The 14,838-nt window shown below is 35.1% G+C and overlaps 1 protein-coding gene across 1 annotated transcript in view; it reads left to right on the top strand.

Annotated features, from left to right (window-relative positions):
• Positions 1 to 699: 699 nt before the first annotated feature.
• LOC145686164 (START domain-containing protein 10-like) overlaps positions 700 to 14,838 on the top strand; it is a 61,824-nt gene continuing 47,685 nt past the window's right edge. Inside the window, exon 1 of the mRNA XM_081759170.1 lies at positions 700 to 945. The gene's annotated coding sequence lies outside the window, so the exon portion shown is untranslated. The remainder of the gene's footprint in view (positions 946 to 14,838) is intronic.

Below are 14,838 nucleotides of genomic sequence, written 5' to 3'. Positions count from 1 at the left end.
TTTTGCATTTCTTATTCTTATGAAAGTTTCCTCAGTAGCATATTGCTATTTATTTGTTCAATTATGAAGCAATTAAATCTCTGACCTTTAAGCACTTTTATTTTTATATGTGAGAAGATGATTAAGGGAAAATAGCAGACATTTCTAAATAATAATTAATAACAGTACATACAGTGATTAAATTTATACGAAAATATTTTAATATTTCCTTCAGCAAGAAGTTATATGTTCTTTTTCTTTAGTTGTGTAACTATTTTTGCTTTAGAAAATAAAATTCGTCCTTCTAACTTGAAAGCGAAGCAAGCATGCATAAATAATTAGTTTGAAGGATCTTTGGTTTTCATTAAGCGTATCTCTACTCACATTCGCTTATCATGCTTAGTCCAAAACCATCTCAGTCAATTTTATTATTATTTTTACTCTAAATTTGATCCTTGATTTACAGCAGTGTAGCACAAACAAAATCTTCATTGTTCCTTTTTCTTGATGATGCTTTTGCTTGTTTTAGTTGTCATTGAACTACGTACATACACAAACTTTTCTTCTGTTCCAATTTAACGGATGGTTTCAAGTGTTTGAATAAATACATAGCGCAACGGTTCAGCTCCAATTGCACTGGTTTCTTCTACAGATATTTACTTACTTGCTTCTCAGAGTGGCATGGACGGATAAACGTCAAGAAAATGTGGAACAGTTCCGTCTTTATCCCTTTCCATTTGGCTGATAAATCAAGTGTTTCGATCGCAGTGACATGTCGTTCTGGTTGTGTTGACGATATCTTTCTCCTTGATTTTTCTTTCGTTTTTAAAAGAGTATTATGCTCTTCTTAATTCGTAATAATTATGCAATAAGTGAGAAGTTTAGATAAAAGTGTCGTGGAATTGATTGTGAAGCATTGTGATACAGTGCATAACATATTTGGCAGAGTGAATAGGAGTATTACAGGTGAGTTGGTGAACATGAATAGCAATTGTTTATATATCACTTTTTTTTTGTTAAGTTTGAACTTTATTAACTTTATTTAATATAACTGGTAATATTAGTCAAATTTCCTACTTTATCATTCCGATCACGATCCTCAATAATTTACATTTATAGTTTAATCCAGGGCTTCTCAACCTGGGAGTCACTACCCCTAGGGGGTCACGAAGATAACCGGAAGAGATAAATACGTATAATTAGAATCTAATACCGGAAAATATTTTTAAATATTACTTTGAATTTTATTCTGATAAGCATATTTTTATTTTTATACATACTGTTAAGAACAACAAAAGATAGGTCTACTAAACATTTTGAACAGATACAAAATTGTTTAAAAATCAATCTAAGTGAAAGAAGTATGGTTTATACTAATGAGAACTGCATATTAAAATACGAGAAAAATACAAATACAACAAAAGCTGCATATTGAAATGCAATTAAAATTGAAAGCCAATGAGATACCTGAGCATGGTGTGATTTCACCACTGCGCAATGTCCCGCTCAATCTTCTGACGCACATTATCAAGTCATTTAAAATACTCGATAACTTTTTTTCAACATACTGCCCAAGTTTTTTAAACTAAATTTAGAAATAACTTTATTTTTTATCATATGCCCCAAAATTAAGGGAGTTATGAAATTTTAAAATTTTCAAACGATGTCCATTCTGAAACAGTATGACGGATCGGCTTCGATATTTGTAATATGAATGAACAGACCAAATTTTTGTTTTAATTCATTCGCTTTTAGGGAAGTTACTGTATCCACTATATACAGGAAATGGATTCTACTATTATAGAAATAGATGGATATCGTGGGATCTCCGCAATAGGTATATTAACAATCCCACACAAGTTTATTACATACCAGAAATTATAAGGGGGTCGCTGGCAAGAGGATGTGATAAAATGGGGGTCGTGACAGGAATTAGGTTGAGAACCATTGGTATAAAGGTATAATGACAGAATTTTAAGATTTTGATTCCTTCTTAAAGATTTAATAATTCCAAAAGATCAGCATTAAAAAAAATATGTAATGTGAAGATATGAAAATGCAATGTGGCTGTACAAAGGGTATTTTTAAGTTATTCTAATTAAAAGTAGTTGAGGGTATAGTACTTTGTGTGATTTGTTTATTTCCATATTTATTTCAAATTCTCTCGTTGCTAAAAGTTAACAAATTAGCTTTCAATGGAGGAAGGCTTGAATTTGATTCATAATAGGAGCAATGTTTCTTGTAAGCCCATACCTTAGGGAGCTTTCTCCCAGACCTAAGATAAATTATAATTGAATAAATAATCCTTCAGCAAATAATGCACCAGTGAAACCCTCTCACGGAGAAAATTTTGTGAAAGAAAGTCTGTATGGGAGTATCTGTAGCTCAGATCCCACGTTAAGGTTTAAGTTCACATTTTGTATAGCCACAATGCTAGAAAGAGACTATAATAGATAACTACAAGTTTCTTTCTTTTCTTTTCTTTTCTTTCTTTCTTTCTTGTATGGTTAAAATTGCTGGAGTAAGACAAAATATGAATCACTCCTTATTTCTTCTTCTTCCTTATCATTAACTTCAACTGACACTCAAAGGAGTCAGAAAGTGTACTGGAATAAATAGGAGCATTCCTTATAGGTAAGCAAACTTCTCACACATATTGTTAAATGAAAAATAAACTGTATTCAAAAATATCAGTAGCAGTGGGAGAGAACAAAATTTTAATTTCATTATCATTCACTTTTATCAATCATCCGTCTCCTTTAACTTAACTAGGTCGGTCCCGGCGTCCCCCACAGGGAACATAAAATATGACGACATTATTATTGCTTTACAACTTTAAAATCAGACTGGCAACATTGAAAACTGTTTACAAGGGATAATCATAGATGGATCGTCCCTTGTAAATAGTTTTCAATGTTGCTAGTCGGATTTTAAAGTTGTAAAGCAATAATAATGTCGTCATATTTTATGTCCTCCTATGGGGCACGCCGGGACCGACATGGTTAAAGGCCATACCATATCTAATAAAATGACAAATTATAATGAATGTACAGTATCTTAATATAGAATATAAATGATGAATATAGTATCATTTAGTGAATATTCAACTATCGCTGGAAGATAACTAACTAATTTTATAGCCTATGCAACCTGGATCTTCAATGCCGCTCTCCATTCACAAAACCTCTACACTAACTTCTGTCCTTAGTCAATTGGGTACAGTTCTATTTTTATTCTTATTTCTGCGAGATCCATCTTAATATTGTCCTGTCATTTGCGCCTAGGTCTTCATACTGGTCGTTTTCCGATTGGATTATCAGTTAAAACTTTGACAGTGTACCTACTTTTTTCCATTCTGGCTATATGACCTGCCCACCTGAGCCTCCTAAACTGATGACCCTAACAATGTTTGGCTAATGGTATAAATTATGCAGTTTCTTGCTATGAAGTTTCTGCCATTCCCCATTCCCGTTCCTCTTGGGTCCTACGTCTCAGGATTTTATTCTCAAATACTTTCAGTCTGCATTCTTCTCTCAGAGTAAGCAAGCATGTTTCGCAACCATACAGTACAACAGGCATGATTATCGTTTTATATACTTTAAGCTTCTGGGGCCGCAATAGCTAAGTGGTAGAGTGTTCATCTCTGGTGCATGGGGTCTCTGGTTCGATCCCAGCTCACGCCAAGTGAACTTTGTGGTGAATAAACAACGTGTGAGTGGATTTTCTCAGACTTCTCCCGTTTCCTTCGACTTTCTTTATTTCATTTATGTCTCACCATCGCCGTCTAATTTAACCTAACCTGCATAACCATGCGACGTAAAACTTAGGTATTTAAATTAATTTTCATATTTTAAGCTTCTAGTTCCTCGACAGAATTTGTGACTACAAATGACTTTGAACTGAATAATAACATGAATTCCCTGCTTTCAGTCGACATTTAATTTATTTGTGAATACAGTTTTGGTCAATTAACATTGATCCTAGATATTTGAAAGTATCTACTTATATGATACTTTGACGCAACCATAATTTGCAATATTACGATCCCGGTGAATTTTCATGTGTTTAGTTTTCAGTTTCTACTTTGAAAATTTTAAACAATTAGAATTTTTGAGGAGTTTAGTTTACCAAAACGCCTTTAATGTATTTACCCTGTCTGTCCGTATGTCTGCCCGTCCGTATGTCTAAAATCTCAAGAGCTGCTAGATGGATCATCAATTTTACCCAGGATGTAGAGGGTCAAGAGTTAGGAATTAAATTCGTTGATTAAAGTAATATTCAAACCGGAAGTTGTAGAAATCAACCACTTCCGGCTTTAACATTGATCACTATATACCAAAAAAGCAGTAATAGATAGCGATAACCGCTTTTATACCATCGATTAAGCGTTTCGAGAATACATTTCATCTCCATCCTTAACTCTACTAAAACCGGAAGTGATAGAAATACATTACAACTTTCAGTTTCAATGTTGATCTACATGGGGCAAAAACGAAAAGAGATTTGAGTAGTTTTTTTTTTAATCAATTTAGCGTTATAAGAATAGATGCCATCTTTTCTCTCTATTCAAAGCAGAAGTGGCAAATATTCAACCACTTCCGGTTTTAACATTGATTGCCAAAGAATATAAACGGTGCTGGGTTTCTGCAATTAATTTGGCGTCTCAAGAATAGCTACATTCCATCTCTGTTCTAATCTCTCTATTAAAACTCGAAATGGTAAAATCTACCACCATTTCCGGTTTCAGTATTGATTGAGAAAATATCACCCCATTGAAACCAAACTCTTTTACGTGGCGTTCACTTGACACTGATACTTGCTTCATACACTACGGTCTCCGCCTAACCTATTAGGCTTGTTCTAGGAATTGTCTACTTTAATACCGTCAGTCAGCTGATGTCTGCTTTGTGATTTTTTTTTTCGTGGCCCCACGTAGCGAAGTCGCTAACGCTCTCGTCTTTGGTCCCGGATTCGATCCCCGGTGGGAACACTGGTCAAAAAAGTGTAAAAGCTTTCTCAAAACAGCCATCCTGATTGAGGTTTTCCTCTTTCATACCAGGAAAATGTCGAGATGGTACCTAACATACAGATTCCAGGCGCATCCTTCCTTTCCTTTCCTCGGATAGTGTGATTGCCGAAAGACGTCATCCTTCATACGTGATGGGCTAATATGGCCATAGATGCCGAAAGCTTAGAAATCTAATTCCTAATCCTAATCTCTAATCCTGATTTTCTTCCATTTGACCTTATATTATGTCTTTTAGGAATGTCTTGTTTTTCCTTCTTTCATTTATCTACAGTTTTGTTCTCCCCTCCACTTGAATTGAGAAGAAACTATAATGATTTTTGAGTTCTTATATCCTGACTACACATTACCCGATAAAACATGCATCTTCTATCCGCCCAAAATATTCCGTAAGTTGTGTATTCTAGGTTCATGGAGTATATTATTATTATTATTATTATTATTATTATTATTATTATTATTATTATTATTATTATTATTATTATTATTATTATTATTATTATTATTATTATTATTATTATTGTTTTTCTAAGAAAGGAATTTTAAGGTTATCATAAATATTAATTTCTCTTACAACAAATCTTAACAAACAACTGTTTATTTTCATTTTTAGAGTTGAACACAGGGGCGTCATTTAGGGGGAGCAGGGAGGGGCAATTGCCCCCCTGAGTTTGAGATTTCTATAGATTTTATCAATAAAATAGAAGTAAATCAGTGAAATACGCGAAATTTTACTTATATCAAGGGGTTTTGCCCCCCCCAAGCAAAATCTGAAATGACGCTCCTGGTTGAACACTTAATTAGAATATTTTTTAAAAAAAACATAGACAACGTTGTTTACAAACTAATTCTTTCATTTTATAATGTCAATGTTAATATAAGACATTCAGTGTGAAAACTAATAGACAATCGTGAATAGTCGCCTTATACTGTATATTAGTGTGCCAATTAACTAATTTTATAATTAGTTATGTTTAATTTTGTGAAAGATGTCAAATCTATACTCAAGGGTCAAATCAGAAGCCATGATCCGTCAATATACTATAATATATACTTAAAGCCATTTCTAATAAACGTATGTATATTTTGATGCAATAACCTCATGTTTCTTTCGTATTACACCCTTAGTTCCTATGATTCATTTAAGTTTTATTTGATATACTTTAAGCATCCACATAAAAGAACTATTATGAAAGCTTAGTGTTAACTTTGACATATGACTTGTTTCGTTTGTATATACGTATCGATATTTCTATAATTAGTGAGATTCACTATTTCATAGTAATTATTTAACTAATTTCTAATTGTAGATTACTTGGACTAGTTTCTTTGTTAATTAAAAATGAAAAGAAAAACAATCTGCTTTGATTCTAGTTCATTTTTACATGTTTCTACCATTACGTGTGAATTCGTGATCATTAAAAAAAAAAAAAAAAAAAAAAAGTGATAATGTCACACTTTTGTGAAGCCTGGTGAGACTTTGACACGTAAACTGAGATACACTTTTCTCGACTGAAAATTTTGCATACATCAGCTTGAATGTAGCAACACGTCATGTGGGTTTTCAGCGTTTTTTCATGCATAACAAAATAATATATCAGATACAAGTTATCCGTAAACTTAGCTCATAATTCGTATCTTTATGCAAATGTGCCTACTTTATTTACAAGTATTTCTTCATTTTAATAATTTTTCATGATTAAGAATGACGATGTAAAAGTCAGTATCAAATTCTAAAATAAATAAATAAAAACCATGGAAATTGTTTTCCAACAAAGTTAAAATTCAGGTGTATTTTTACACAGCTAAAATTTCAACGCAGTTTCATTTTTTATATAAAAATAATAGGTTAGACTGTAGCTATCGTACTAACAAGATGCATGTGAATTTATTAGGCCTAAGAAGTCATGAATAATGTGCAAATGACAGTAAAGTAAATTAAGAAAGAATATATATTTTTTTTATCAGAACTTGTCTTTGTAGATATTAAAAATATATATTTCATCTAAGAGGTGAATAAAGACTATATCCAGGGGCGGACTGGCCCACCCTGCTACCCTGCAAATGCAGGATGGGCCCCCCAAACAGGAGGGCCCGCTCCACCAATTCTAAAAAGATGTGCTCAATTAAACCTACCAGCATCAAAAATATGCCCGGGTAACTCCCGCAAACTTGTGTTTTGCATAAAAAAAGACGTAAAGTTGAACTTTCATGAACAGACCTTACTCTTCTTCACGTTGCGGGGTTTGCGATACAGCAGCTGTTAAAAACGAGCACGTTAACGGCTTTTATTGGATTTGGATACCATCGCCTTCACCGGTCCTTTTCCAAGCCGGCGAGTGGCGATGTTTTAAAGAAACAATAGTTTCGTAGATATTGTCATTGTGGAAAGTGGAGGGGGAGTCGGAACGCTTTTGAACTGCATTGTCCTCAGATCAAGCTTCGAAGAAAAAAATCGGATCAGGCTTCGTTTTTTTTTTTTTTTCAGTACGGTAAAGCGAAAAGAAATTAGTTGCCACTATCAACGATTGTTTTATATACACCTCAAACAATTACTATGAAGTTGCTGCCCTCGGCTCGTGTTTTATTTGTATATTACATCGAAGAGCAAATCCGATAACAGCAATTCAATTATTGGAACACCAGTTACGTGTCGTTTGTCGTGGAAGACAGATCTGGTTGTGTCAGTATGGATAGTAGGACTGATTGTAAGATTACTGTAAAGAAAAAATATAAAAGTGATACTAAAAAGCGAGAACACAAACGAAGATGTGATTTACAAAAAGCTGCATCTGACCCAAAACAAGGTAGGCTATTTGAATGGGGGAAGCCCCAAGAAAAAAATGAGCGTGATGTGACTCATTCCAGTACTGCAGAACAGTTGCTTTTTTTTTTTTTTTTTTGTCTAAGGTGTTTATAAATTATAATGTATACACCACGTCTTTGGATGATTTCAGTCAATTGTAGCTTATCTTTTATGGCTATTTTTACTTGAAATTACACAAATTTAACAGGCGAACACGAAATTAACTGAACTGTTTGCTGCCGCGTAGTGCTTTCAAACGGATCAGATCAGCCTTTCATGGGTCAGGGGTCGAGTCAAGCCTGTTTGAGACACGGGTCGGGTCGGGTCACCTACGCTAGGGTCAGGGCTGCTCTAGCCACGGGTCGGCTCGGGTCAACTTTCTTATGCGCCGTTTCGGTTAAATCCTTCTCGGGTCGAGAGGGTCGGGTAGAGTTGAACGTCGACCCGACCCGACTCATGACCCGAATAATGACTCGGGTCAGGGTTTCTAAAACATGACACTCATTTGTTTAAATAAATGGTTTAAGTTCATTACATAAAAAAACAATAGCACTATATAAATAACTGAAAGCACCGATTCCGGTATTGTGTGTGTTTACAATAAAAAAAATGATAATGCCTATTACACACTGTATGAGTTACTGTTAAAATGTTCCTACTTCAGATTTTTTGTAATTAATGTTTTGCTTTTGTATGAATATATGGGATACTATTTATGGGTTGGAAGATGGACTTTTATATGTAATACATATGAAGAAAGCCAAGTACATTTTTTTTACATTTTTATACAGTGGGCCCTCATTTCAGTTTAGCAGGGTGGGCCCTATGGTTGCCAGTCCGCCCCTGACTATATCTTATGAATTTCAGCAGAAACAATTAACTCAAAGCATTTAAAATTTCAGTGTCACATTTAAATAAATGAATTATTCACCACAAACTTTGTTTAATTTATAGGTGGTTTTATAATGTAGTCGCAAAGACACGTCCCTTCTCAATTAACACAAAGGAAATAATTAAGAAAAAATATACATTTATTTCTGTATACGAATGAGGAACGGCTAAAGAGAAAATTTAGTTATTTTAATATTGAGTTTGCAACTCTGATTGGTGTCTATGATAGATTTGGCAACATAATATAAGTCATTATGCTTAATGTTACTCTCTGTTCATGTGTTGTGGCTTGGCTTTTCCTAGCGATCGCCTGCCTCACAGAGTAGCCCTTTAAACATTTGCCCTTACGTACAATGTAATCATACATTTTTCGTGATTGAAAAAAAGAATCCGTTTTGGTTAGCAGGCGGAATCAGGGGAGAAGAGGGAATAGAGTGGAGCCTAAGCTCTGTGGCTGAGCTGACGCTCCCAACTCGAGGAAAATGGAATATATTATTTCCGCTTCTCGTACACACACAAAAGAATGACTCACATTGTACTAAAGACGAGAAGAACTCACAGTAGAATTTCGAATCATTGTTTATTTGCGACGCATTATTATGAAAATAAATAAGAACACTCTGTATTTTACAATTTCGGAATTTAATAACACCTTATGTATGTTTATGTAACTTTTTTTCAATCATTTAAGGAATGAATGAACTCTGTTGAACTACATTATAAATTGATTTACCTACGAAATGTTTAGTGAAAGCGAACCCACAGACAAATATGTAAGTTTACACTTGTAATTCAAAATTATAAAATAACAATAAGTAGAGAATAATCAAGTCATGTAGAGTTGGTTTCAGGCAGACAACACTAAAGGAGGTCAGTTCCCAGTAGACTTGCCGAACTTCACACATATATTGAAGCTTCTTTGTCAATATACCCAGTGATGCTATTCAGCCGGTTCGTACCAATTCGATAGAACCTGTTGTTAAAATATTTTGAGTTCGCAGAACCGTTTGTTATGCCCATACATTTAAACATACACCAGAGTTGGAGTGGGTCAGTGGGTCGGTGGGTCAGTGGGTCAAGTGGGTCAAGTTTTCTGAGTGGGCCAGTGGGTCGTGGGTCAACAGCATCTGACCCACTGTGACCCACCACCCACCGTGACCCACTGCGACCCACCACCCACCATGACACACTGTGACCCACCACCCACCATGACACACTGTGACCCACCACCCACCATGACCCACTGCGACCCACCACCCACCGTGACCCACTGCGACTCACCGACTCAGTATGATCTACCGACCCTCTCTGCTTACTGCATTGTAGACAGTATCTTCTGAAGAATGGTAAATTTGTCTGCGTTTTACTTTCAAGACCTTCATTTCCCTTCCTTTTCCACTTGTTTCTGTCTACTTACCTGAGGTGAGTATATCTAACCAAGTGAAAAAAGAACTTCAGACACTTTTGAATATTGATATTTTTAATAGTAATAATAGCAATAGGACTTACACTACAACTTGGCTTTCGAGACCTGTGACTTTTTAGAGCTAACTACTGGAAAAAAATACATTTTTGAATCTCTGTAATATATAAATTATTATATAAAAAATTGAATGTAACTATGTGTGCCTGATCATCACGGTCATATTGCAAAGTCAAATGAAATTACTTTTGGTATATAGTTAGGCCTCAATCCAAATTAGGATGTTATATTGCTTTTATTATAATGCATAATATCCTAAGGAGGTAGTGAGTATCCGAATTTTTGAGGGAAAAAAATGAGTATCTCGCAAGCCATTAAACTTACGGAGCTGAAATTCAGTGTATTAACTCTTTATTGAAAATAAACAGAATGTGTCCTAGCATTTTTAAAAATTCTCCTTTATGTGGGGGGGGGGAGGGCACTTTCTATATATGGAAAATTGGTAGTGAGTTGGTTTGTAAAAATGATCGAAAACGAACTATGTTATTTAAGAAAAAAATCAGAAACAAAAAATACAGTCTTGGTTTCATATATCCATTGCTTTCTGCTATAACAATTGCTGAAGCTTATGTTTATTATATGGAGCGCTTACAGCACAGGGCAATCAACCCATAAAGTTGTGAGAAAAATAGGCATAAAATTTGTACTGTGAGGTTAATTACACGGAAATTTGAAGTTTGGATTGTGCGCATAATTGTATGGAAAATTTTACACTTTTTCTCCCTTTACGTTGGTCTACTTACTTTGATTTGGAACTTTGAAATTTCATCCTTTTTTCCACTGAAAAGTATTGATAATTCAACAAGGAAATAATTATACTATGATAATTTAATTGAAATTCATCGTAATTTGGCACATGGCAAACAGCAGTGTGATAATTGAAGTTGAAGGAGGAGGGAAATTCCCATTCACCACTGAACACTTTCCAGGAACCTCGTTCTCTTTCGCTTTCTAGACGGGGGAGGAAACTTGGTAATGGTATCAAACCTTCATCTGTTATTACAAAAATTACATTTATAAACAAATAAGAAATCATCAGTTTATCAGTCTTTAATTCATAATTTATTCACAAGATTCCCTATCAAAGGCGTGGTAGATGAAGTTTCTGTTGTACATGGGTCGACATTACCAACTGACATGGTCGATATGGAAAAGATGTATGGTGATAGAGAGATGATGCTTCTTGCTAAGTATTTCAAACCTGACCAAGAAAAATCGTTATCAGACTTAAGTCTAACAAGTAGATTGTCGATGAGAAGTTGCAGAAATCGGGTAGAAGTATTATCAATTTCCACGACAGAGTGCGAACGGGGATTTCCCCTTATGAATTTAAAGATGACTGATAATTGAAATAGACTAAGTGCTCAAACATTGTCTAACTTGTTGCTCATCAATGTTAATGGCCCAACGCTAGACATGCTCAAAGTAGACGAGCTAGTTATTTCTTGGCTGAAGGATGGACATCATTCCACTGCGGATGATTTACTGCCAATAAGTTACCAACAGGAAATAAATCCGATTTCAGATTTGTTTTAAGGTGGAAAATTACGAGTTACGGAAAATGTATACTTGTATTACTAATGGCTTATTTGTGTTATTCAACTTTGTACCTAATATTTAGTAAGTCTCTTCTTTGCTTTAGGTAAACTACTTTGAATAAATATTCATAATAATTGCAATTATGCATATTTGTAACTTAAATTTAACGTGGTGTTTTAGTGATTACACAAATTACAATTATGAGCATACTTTTTGGAAATGCTCTCACATAGGGTACCCGAGCACCTTTATACCCTATGAACAATTGATTTTTCAAGTCTTTTGTGAGAAAAATACTGTCAACTGAGAAACCATAACCTTTTCCATATTGTACAGGGGTATTTTCCTGCGAATAGAAGTTTCTTGTGGAATGCGTTCAGAAATTAACACTTGCAAGAATACTCTCTTAGTACAAGTATATTTTAGGCACACACTAATTTCCCTCCACCTCGAACTATTTCAGTTTCCTCACTGACAAACACTTGACCATTTTATATCGTAAAGGTCAGATCCACCGTTATTGTAACAGAGTGGTGCTTGAGCGATTGACTAGAAATTCAAACTCCGATTAGTGACAATTTCACAGTCTTGTTTTATTACAAGTGTAAACTCTTTAGTCAGTTCAGAAGAGGCCGTGGATCGTGTTCAGAGTTGATGACGATGGATTTTGGTGAGTCAGAATAGGTCAAAGTGGATGGGAGTGTTTCATGGTGGGTGGTGTGTCAGAGTGGGTCACGGTGGGTCACGGTGGGTGGTGGGTCAGAGTGGATCATCGTGGGTGGTGGGTCATGGTGGGTCACCGTGGGTGGTGGGTCACAGTGGGTCATGGTGGGTCATGGGTCAGAGTGGGTCATGGTGGGTGGTGGGTCAGTGGGTCGTGGGTCAAGTTTTCATTGACCCACGCCAACTCTGACACACACACGCGTTTGCGCGAGCATGAGATACCAAGAATGATGCTCAGACATCAAGAATGAGAATTGGTATCATATGAATGAAATGGTGAGGGTTATTCATATTTGAAACACCATTATTTATATTTGGAACATTATTTATATTTGAAACATCATTATCAACAATTGTCGATCCATTGCTCTGGATTAAGGTCTTTCCAATACTTTTTGACAAACATCCATCTTGGACAACTCGTTTCCAAAATATTTGCAGTGCTACTTAGTTTCGTCATACTACCCTGTATTAGGAAACTGTGTATGTCTCTACTTATCATTTGTGATATCCAATGAAAAAATCATTTTGTTTATCTTTAATGGTTTGTTTCCTAAGAGAATTATATATATATATCTGTCTATCTCTCTCTCTCTCTCTCTCTCTCTCTCTCTTTCTGTCTCTCTTAGACATTTTTACTGAAATGGGCTCACGACTCATTTTTGTTTTATTGACCTTTTGTGTACTGTTTTGTTTATATAATGTATTGAACCTATTTGATGCTTCATTTATAATTTTAAGTTCGTATCGTATATGGAATAAAAACACTTTGTCTTAAATTGGCCCTCCTCGAAGGGCGGAGAGCTTCCCTGGGGGCAGTTACCTCCTTCCCCGACAAGTTACTGCCCTGATTGTCTCTCTATTTTAGAAGTAAATAAATAAATATACTGTAAACGAAACTACTTGACTTTTCACTATTTCTTAGTATTGTATCCGTTTCAAATCACGCTCTCAAGTAGGTATATATATATATTAATGAGAATGTAACCGAATTATTTCTACAGAATCGATTGAGAAATTCTATTGAAGAAATATGTTGAATAGTTTTGACAACATAAATCATTTTTCACTTCTAAAATAACTTGAATTCACTGTGCTGAATAAGTTAAATAATTATGTATGTAAGACACATATATTAAATATATGATTATACGCAATGTATAATGTAGAATGGCAGATTTACCTGTAATAATTTTTTCCCACTTCTTCGTATTTGCTTTGCACGCAACAATTAATATTCTTCCCAAATAAGACACTCTCAATTCTTATAGTGTAAAAAGACATCTTTACTACAATGATACACAAATACTCGAACATCTGGTTCAGTGAAGCACAGTGTTTAGGGAACTAACAAATAATTATCTTGATAATAGTAAAATGAATAACGATTATTTAGCTAACAAATCTGTAAAATTTGAAAAACTGAAACTAATCATGGTTGGTTGTAACAGTCGTAGCTACAATACCCAAGACGTTAAGTGATGTACTTGTATTATCTACCTCAATGTCTGATCTGGATAAGAATAATATAGTAACTTGGCACGGTCGGGAGTCGAACCCGGGGCTTTACTCCATAATACTTGTCATAGTTCCCTCATACAAGTTGTTTCTTTGCCAGGCACAACATATCTGTCTACATGAGCTGTCAATTAATCTAATTGTGAGCTCCCTAGTGAGTAGTGACTATGTGGATAGCGCACGCGCCTTTAGTCTGGGAGACCCGGGTTCGATTCCCAGCGGGATCTCATGTGGTTCAGATTCCACATTAAGCTGTAGGTCCACGTCTCATATAGTCTTGCTGCTGAACGGGACACTAATTTCAAATCTCACTAACTAACCAATAATCTACTTGTGTTGTGATACAATTCAAATTTTGGGAGTTTGAACTAAGAACTCATTAATGAATTGTAAATTTTAAAGAAATAATAGATGACCAATTGCTGAGAACTTGTGCGTCGGAACTCATTCCTGGAGCTCCCAGAAAATGTAAAATTATTCTCCGAAATGCCCTAAAATGTAGAGCTATTTTCAGTAAACACGCTTCATCTCCTATTTTAAGAATCACTCAAATGATACTGCTGCTGCTTTCCAAATTCTGGTGTCATGTAATCTGTCCAAATTACCTCTGTAATCTCCACTTTCGGACCAGTAGCGTCATTTCAGATTTGGCTTAGGGGAAGGGCAAGACCCCTTGATATAAGTAAAATTTCGTGTTTTTCATTGACTTACTACCATTCTATTGATAAAATCTATATAAATCTCAAACTCGGAGGGGGGGAGGCAAATGACCCTCCCTGCCCCCCTAAATGACGCCCCTGTTTCGGACATTTCAAAATTTCATCAGTGCCGTTCTTGTCTTTAGACCTGTTCCTGTCTCGAAGATTGAGAACT

This window comes from Thermobia domestica, chromosome 5 (assembly GCF_964235325.1).
Source record: "Thermobia domestica chromosome 5, izTheDome1.hap1.1, whole genome shotgun sequence".
NCBI lineage: Eukaryota > Metazoa > Arthropoda > Insecta > Zygentoma > Lepismatidae > Thermobia > Thermobia domestica.
Note: the sequence above shows the minus strand (reverse complement) of the source record. Positions and strands in the feature narration are given on the sequence as shown.